We start from the raw sequence: 7622 nt of genomic DNA, 5'->3' as shown, positions 1-7622 counted from the left end.
AAATTCTGATCTCAGGACTTGTCAAACCACTGCTGAAGCTTCACTCCTACACAGAGGCTTTCCTTACCGGAACCCCAGACCAGCTGAGCGATTATAAGGTGTTTGCAAAGAAGACAGCTCTATGGCAAGATGACGATGTTCATTCCCAGCACAAAGGAGAGTACAGGAATGCAGCAGGTGAGCAGCTTCCCCTTTCTTCCCAAACTACACCTTCCGGTATGGCTTTAGTATTTGGCTTTTTGTTACAATTTCGATAAGGAAGGTCAAACCAAGTATAAAGGACTATTGAACATCACACCAGTTCATCACCCCTAGTTCATTGGTACAAATTATCAAGAGTTGTCTATATTTAAAAAACCATACAACCATCAAAAAAATTATATACGAAGCGCTGTCAAGTAGGAAATGGTGTTTGACTTTCTTTTTTTTTTTTTTTAGACCAAGACTCACTCTGTCTGTTGCCCAGGCTGGAGTGAAGAGGCACGATTTCAACTCACTGAAACCTCCACCTCCCGGGTTCAAGCAATTTTTCTGCCTCAACCACCCAAGTAGCTGGGATGACAGGCACCCACCACCAAGCCCAGCTAATTTTTGTATTTTTAGTAGCGACAGGGTTTCACCTCGTTGACCACAGGCTGCTCTTGAACTTCTGAGCTCAGGTGATCCTCCCAGCTTGGCCTCCCAAAGTGCTGGGATTACAGGCATGAGCCACTATGTCCAGCCTGTTTGGTTTTCTTTAGGCTGTATTTGTATGAACACGTTATTGGTGTGTGTTCCAGAATTGGGCAAAACTCCTTTAATTCCGATATGACTTAGTGTATGTCATCAGTAATAATTATAATTGTAATGGTAAATGTCATATGTCACAAAAATAATCAAACTTCCTTGTCAATTGTGTTCTTAACCATGGCCATTCTGAGACTTATGTTATCACCAATTATTTTACTTTGATACAGTGAGCACGATTTCGGCTCACTGAAACCTCAACTTCCCGGGTTCGAGTGATTCTTGTGCCTCAGCCCCCCGAGTAGTTGGGATTACAGTTGTGTGCCACCATGCCCAGCAAATTTTTGTACTTTTAGTAGAGACGAGGTTTCACCATGTTGGCCAGGCTAGTCTCAAACTCCTGACCTCAGGTGATCCACCTGCCTTGGCCTCCCAAAGTGCTGGGATTACAGGCGTGAGCCACCGTGCCCAGCCTGATACTTTTTAAAAACGTGGTTTTATAATCAGCTATAGGACTTTGACAGGCGCTTTTGAATGCAGATTTTTGGCCTTGTTTTGTTTTTGTTTTTGTTTTTGTTTTTGTTTGAGACAGGGTCTCACTCTGTCGCCCAGCATGGAGTACAGTGGTGCGATCTTGACTCGCTGCAGCCTCAACCCCCCAGGCTCAAGCAATCCTCCTACCACAGTCTCCTGAGTAACTGGAACTACAGGCACATACCACCATGCCTGGCTAATTTTTTGTGGGTTTTTGTGTTTTTTTTTTGTAGAGACAAGATTTTGCCCTGCTGCCCAGGCTGGTCTTAAACTCCTGAGCTCAAGTAATCCTCCAGTCTCAGCCTCCCAGACTGCTGGGATTGCAGGCATGTGCCATTGTGCCCAGACACAGGGCACAATGTGTCCTGATAACTTTGGAAATTGTGTTATTGGAATAGAAAAACAAAAACAAAAACAAAATTTCCAGGAATCTCATGGAAAGTTGATGTGTTCATGAGTATCAAGCAGAACAGAAGTTAATTGCATGGACTGAACTAGTAGGAGACTGAAATAATCGATTTTTTTTTTTTTTTGGAGACAAAGTCTAGCTCTGTCGCCCAGGCTGGAGTGCAGTGGTGCAAGCTCGGCTCTCTGGAACCTCCATCTCCCAGGTTCAAGCAATTCTCCTGCTTCAGCCTCCCAAGTAGCTGGGATTACAGGCGCCTGCCGCCAGGCCCAGCTAATTTTTGTATTTTTAGTAGAAACAGGGTTTCACTGTGTTGGACAAGCTAGTCTTGAACTCTTGACTTGGTGATCCGCCTGTCTTGGCCTCCCAAAGTGCTAGGATTATAAGCATGAGCCACCATGCCTGGCAATAATCTACTTTTATACCTGTTCTTCGATACCCGGTTAGTTAATACCTGTTATTGGATACCCAACCCACCGATTATTTTTGTTTCATTTTTCAAAGTCACAAAAACTTTCATTTTGTGCTATTTACAGCTTTTAATAATTTTTTTCTTTCACTTTGATGCTCAGGCTGGAGTGCCAAATAGCCTGGACTGCAGGTGCCCACCACCGCACCAGCTAATTCTTGTGTTTTTAGTAAAGACAGGGTTTTACCATGTTGGCCAGGCTGGTTTCAAACTCCTGACCTCAGGTGATCCACCCAGCTCAGCCTCCCAAAGTACTGGGATTACAGGCATGAGGCACTGTGCCTGGCCAGCTGTTAACTATTGAGTAAAATTTACTCCTGTGAGCAAAATTTAGAGTGTATTTCTCTCTACGGAATCTCTCCAGAATTTGGAAACTCTGAGTATTCTTAACTTATAGCAACACAGTCATTTGCATAAGTTCAATAAGAATCAGTTTTCCTTATTGAGCAGAGTCCCATGAGGGGAAAAAAAGAATCAGTTTTCTTTTGTAACCGGACACAATTGGAGACTATGGCTATTTCACCAAGGTGTTGACTAGAAAAACATGTTTTCAGACTGTTTTGAGGAACTGAAGTTGACCTATAGAGATGATAAAAGCCTTTTTGGAAAACTGGCCTTGTACTATGTTTTGTACTGGATTTCTGACCTGTGGTAAATAAAAAATGTCACTTCTGACAGGCCCAGGAAGCCCAAGCTATTCTGAGACCTCGAGGAGAGGAATACACTCAATTCATACAGGTATCTGCAGGCAGAAATAAATCCTTAGCTGGCTCAAGAGGTTTTCAAAAGGTCTAATTTGAGATTTCTTATGAAAGAGTTCCTGCAAAGCCAATTTTTTTAAAAAGTGCCTATATGGCAAATAATTATTCCTTTTGTACTTTATACAAATAATTAGGCCAAGTATAGTAAGACTGAACTTTGTTTTGCAAATAAATTGGTCCTATTATGATTTGTCTTTAATTAAACATGGAGAACTAGGAGAGAAAAAATATGTTTTAGGAAAAACTACACTTTGTTACTAGATTTCAGCCTTGTTCATTGATTTTGAGTGTCTGCTGATGACTCCACATCTAATTAGTTATCAGGATCATTCACCCAGATCCCTTAAGACTTCAGGTCAAGCTGGGCACAGTGGCTCACTCCTATAGTCTCATCACTTTGGGAAGCCAAGGCAGGAGGATTGCTTGGGCCTAGGAGTTCAAGACAAGCCTAGGCAACATAGTGAGACCCCTGTCTCTACAAAAAAACTGAAGATTTAGCCAAACTTGGCATGCATCTGTAGTCCCAGCTATTCAGGAGGCTGAAGATCCCTTGAGCCCAGGAAGCCAAGGCTGCAGTGAGCCATGACTGTGCCAGTGCGTTCCCACCTGAGCAACAGAGTGAGCCCTATCTCAAAAAAAAAAAAAAAAAAAAAAAAGAAGAAGAAGAAGACTTCTAGCCAGTTCTACAGGGACTCCTGAAGCTAGGACTTTCACTCCTTATGTTAGGGCTTATTATTTGTCTTATAGTCACTAAAGCTGTGGATAACAGCACTAATGTTTTTGTTATGCGTACCTTGGGACCCAAACCAGGTACCCATGAATATATACAGACAACTGCAAGATGGTTTCATGCCTCCTACCCTGGGGCAACTCCTACCCCGACTAAACCCACTGCCCACTGTCAGGCAGGAAGAAGTTAGAGCAGTCATCAGCATTTTCCCATCTCTGCAGCTCACACCTCAGGACTGAGGTGTGCTGTAGCCCAATGGGTGATTTGAAATCGCCTTTGCAAAATTACGTCAGTAATAGAAATCTGACATAGTTGTCTCCATCTTGCTTCTGACCTCCACGCTGTCTTTGGTCATTCCCGGGCAAAGGCCAAGCTGACTTTGGGAGGAATTTAGTTTATAGTTTACTTGAAAGCAAGGATAATAATAGTCCCTTCCTAAAACTAACCCACTCTTTCTTTGCTCAGGGACTGAAGACTGCCTTTCTAAGACTAATGAAAGGTCATAAGGATAAGGTTATGGGAGGAGCCTGATCTCTGCTAAGATGTGGGCATAGTTTCCTTTTCTCTTCTTCTCTTCTTTTTTTTTTTTAAATAAAGATGAGGTCTCACTATATTGCCCAGACTGGTCTCAAACTACTGGGCTCAAGCAATCTTCCTGCCTTGGCCTCCCAAAGTGCTGGGATTTCAACTATGAGACCCAAACCCAGCCAAGGCATGATTTCCATACTTCCTTACTGCTCAGGGGTCATGTGGCCAGAGGTCACAAGATTTGTGACTTTCCCAATTGTTCCTATAGATAACATCACTATTGTAGAACCTAAGATCGGGTTTTTTTTTTGAGATGTTTTTCAGAATGACCCCACCTGGACTCATGACTCATGACTCAACTGGTCCTGTGGCCCCTCCCAAAGGTAGACTCAGTGCGTGAGGATAGGTTTCCACATCCCTTTATCCTCAACCAATTAGCAGCACCTATTCCTTAGCCCCCTACTCACCAAGTTGTCCATAAAAACCCTAACCTCTGAGCCTTCAGGGAGACTGATGTAAATGATCACTCCAGTTCTCCCGCATGAACTAGCCTCACATCGAACTCTTTCTCTACAGCAGAAGAAAGAAAGAAACTATTTCATGAAATACACCTATTAACAATTAAATTAGGCCCCTCTCTATGCACTAATGTGGAACAGCAGCATATCTTATTTAAAATACACACACAAAAGCCAACATTATGTAAGATATGCTACCAGGTGGGTTTTGAAAAAGAATGTGTGTTTATATGTAAATGCATAGAATGTCTCTGAACCGATAAACAAAAAATTGGTCACTGTGTTTGCCTCCAGGGAAGAGAATTGGATGACTGAGGTCATGAGGGTAGGAGTTAGGCGTATTTTTCATTATATATTCTCTTGAACATCTTATGTTTGGGACTTTTCGCATGCATTACTTATATAAAATCTTTTTTTTTTTTTTTTTTTTTTTTTTTTTGTAGAGACAAGGTTTTGATATGTTACCCAGGCTAGTCTTGAACTCCTGGGCTCAAGTGATCCTCTTGCCTTGGCCTCCCAAAGTGCTGAGATTACAGGCATGAGCCACCGTGCACAGATGATAATCATTATTTTAAGATTTTTTCTAGTCATATTTTTGAGATTTTTTCTAGTTTGGAAAGCTGTTTTTAAAAAAAATAAATAAACGTGTGTTACAGATAGAGCTTCTTGATAAAGCAATCATCTGACTATAAAGTGATAAGTTCAAGGTTAATTATACAATTACTGCCTCACTGATGTCCAAAAAAACATTAGAAAGGATGTGACATCCTGACATTAAAAGTTGATTTATTTCCTCCTGTGCTTTGCTCTCCAAGTAATGTTGGGAATTATGACTACAGTTATTGAAAATATGCCAGATACTGTCACACACAACTTGGAGGGAATCTAAACTAGCCATACCCTCCCACAGCTGGCTGAGGACTCAGTATTTGCTATAAGCAACAGCGGCAAATAAAATCAATCCTTCTTTTTTTTTTTTCTTAGATGGAATCTCACTCTGTCGCCCAGGCTGGAGTGCAGTGGCACAATCTCAGCTCACTGCAACCTCCCGCTCCCAGATTCAAGCAATTCTCTGCCTCAGCCTCCCGAGTAGCTGGAATTACAGGCACCTGCCACCGTGCTTGGCTAATTTTTAAATTTTTTTTAGTAGAGACGGGGTTTCACTATCTTGGCCAGGCTGGTCTTGAACTCCTGACTTTATGATCCACGTGCCTCGGCCTCCCAAAGTGTTGGGATTACAGGTGTGAGCCACCGCTCTGGTCAATCAATCCCATTTTTAAAATGCAATTCATGAGATATTTGCAAAAAAGGAAATTTGACAGTATGTTGGAATCTTTCTATAATGGAATTGGAAGAGAAGAGCAATAAATACCATTTGATCAGGCTTAGCCTTTCCTAGTTGTCAGTTTCTAGAACAGGATTCAACTCATAGCTCATCTGAGTCTGTTTAACAAACTCTGTTGCAACATCATTACACAGAATCTACAAACACGAACTTCTATTCCTCCAGAGAAAGACATTTTCAGCTGATTTTTTGATTATGAAGGAACCATCTGCTTCATCTGTAATATTCCAGAGCTTTTGTGAATGCATCCTCAGCCTCATGGTTGCTTCTTTTAGCTACGTTTATATTTTCTAGAAAGTAACAAGGTATTTACCCAGCGGTTGATCTGTAATTCACTCTTCAAGCCCTTTTGGGATAGCAGAAGGAACAGCAGTGAACTGCTATGCAAAGCCTGCCCCATGACTTGCCAGTTTGAAATTTTTCCTGGCCTGCTTTTTAAACCTAAGTCAAACTCTGATGCTATCATAAGAGCCTGGGATGCAAATTTCAACTTGGCTCCATCTTCAGTCTAGCTACCTTTTCTTTCTTTCTTTCTTTTTTTTTTTTGTGAGGCCGTCCCAAAAGGCAGAAGGCAGACAGGTTTATTGGGCAGCAACAGGGAAAATCAGCGGTTGGACTTGGCCACACACTCCAGCTCGTCCTTCTTTTTGATGGCATAGGAGTTGGAGGAGCCCTTGGCAGCACTGATGAGCTCATCTGCCAGGCACTCGGCAATGGTCTTGATGTTCCGGAAGGCAGCCTCAAGAGCGCCTGTGCACCGCGGCCAGATGGCCTGATTCACACGGCGTAATGGGGACACGTCCACAGCCTGTCGTCTCACGGTCCTGGCTCGCCCAATGCATGTGCAGCCCTCCCGGGGACCACTGTTGATGATGGCGTTCACCAGGACCTGCAGAGGGTTGTCGCCTGTGAGCAGCTGGATGATCTCGAAGGCGGGCTTGACGATGCGCACGATCATGAGCTTCTTGCGTTTGTTGCGGCCGTGCATCATCGTGGAGTAAGTGAGGCACTCTATGGGGCACTGAGCTTTGCGGAAGCGTTTGGTGGCATACTGCTGTGCACTGTGAGGCAGGTACTTGGCATACTTCTCCTTCACTGCAGTGTAATCCTGCAAGGAAGTGTCATAGATCTGCGCATCATCGGAGCTCCACTTCCCAAAGAGCTTGATGCCAGGGCTCTCTGCTACCACTGGTGCTGCTGCCTTCCACTCGGCCATCCTGAGTGCACAGCCTGAGCATCTCTGTGGCTCGGCATGCACCACATGCCGCCCTGGCACAGACAGGAAGAGCCTGTCTAGCTATTAATACGTTCAATCATAGTAGTGGTTCAGAACCACCTAAGGAACTTTGGGGAAAATTCAGGTACGTGGGTCTTCCCTAATTTCGTGAGATATGAGGAGCCATGAGCAGATCAATGACGTGGAGAAAGTGGGAGAATAGTGATGTGAAGTACAGGTTGAGACTGACCAGTTGGAGAGAGGCCAGTTCATTCATGGCCCCTGGGCAGGTGCAGATATTGATTTTCCATCTGAGAGCAAGGGGAAGCCACTGGAGTCTGGGAGGGAGAGGAAAGACCACTCAGATCTGTGCTCGCTTTTAAATCAAC

The 7622-nt window shown here is 43.5% G+C and overlaps 1 pseudogene across 1 annotated transcript; it reads right to left on the bottom strand.

Annotated features, from left to right (window-relative positions):
- Positions 1 to 6620: 6620 nt before the first annotated feature.
- LOC704396 (small ribosomal subunit protein uS7 pseudogene) lies at positions 6621 to 7305 on the bottom strand (annotated as a pseudogene). Its single transcript, XR_001446737.3, has one exon. The product of XR_001446737.3 is annotated as a small ribosomal subunit protein uS7 pseudogene (transcript).
- Between the last annotated feature and the right edge of the window lie 317 nt (positions 7306 to 7622).

This window comes from Macaca mulatta, chromosome 8, assembly GCF_049350105.2.
Source record: "Macaca mulatta isolate MMU2019108-1 chromosome 8, T2T-MMU8v2.0, whole genome shotgun sequence".
NCBI lineage: Eukaryota > Metazoa > Chordata > Mammalia > Primates > Cercopithecidae > Macaca > Macaca mulatta.
Note: the sequence above shows the minus strand (reverse complement) of the source record. Positions and strands in the feature narration are given on the sequence as shown.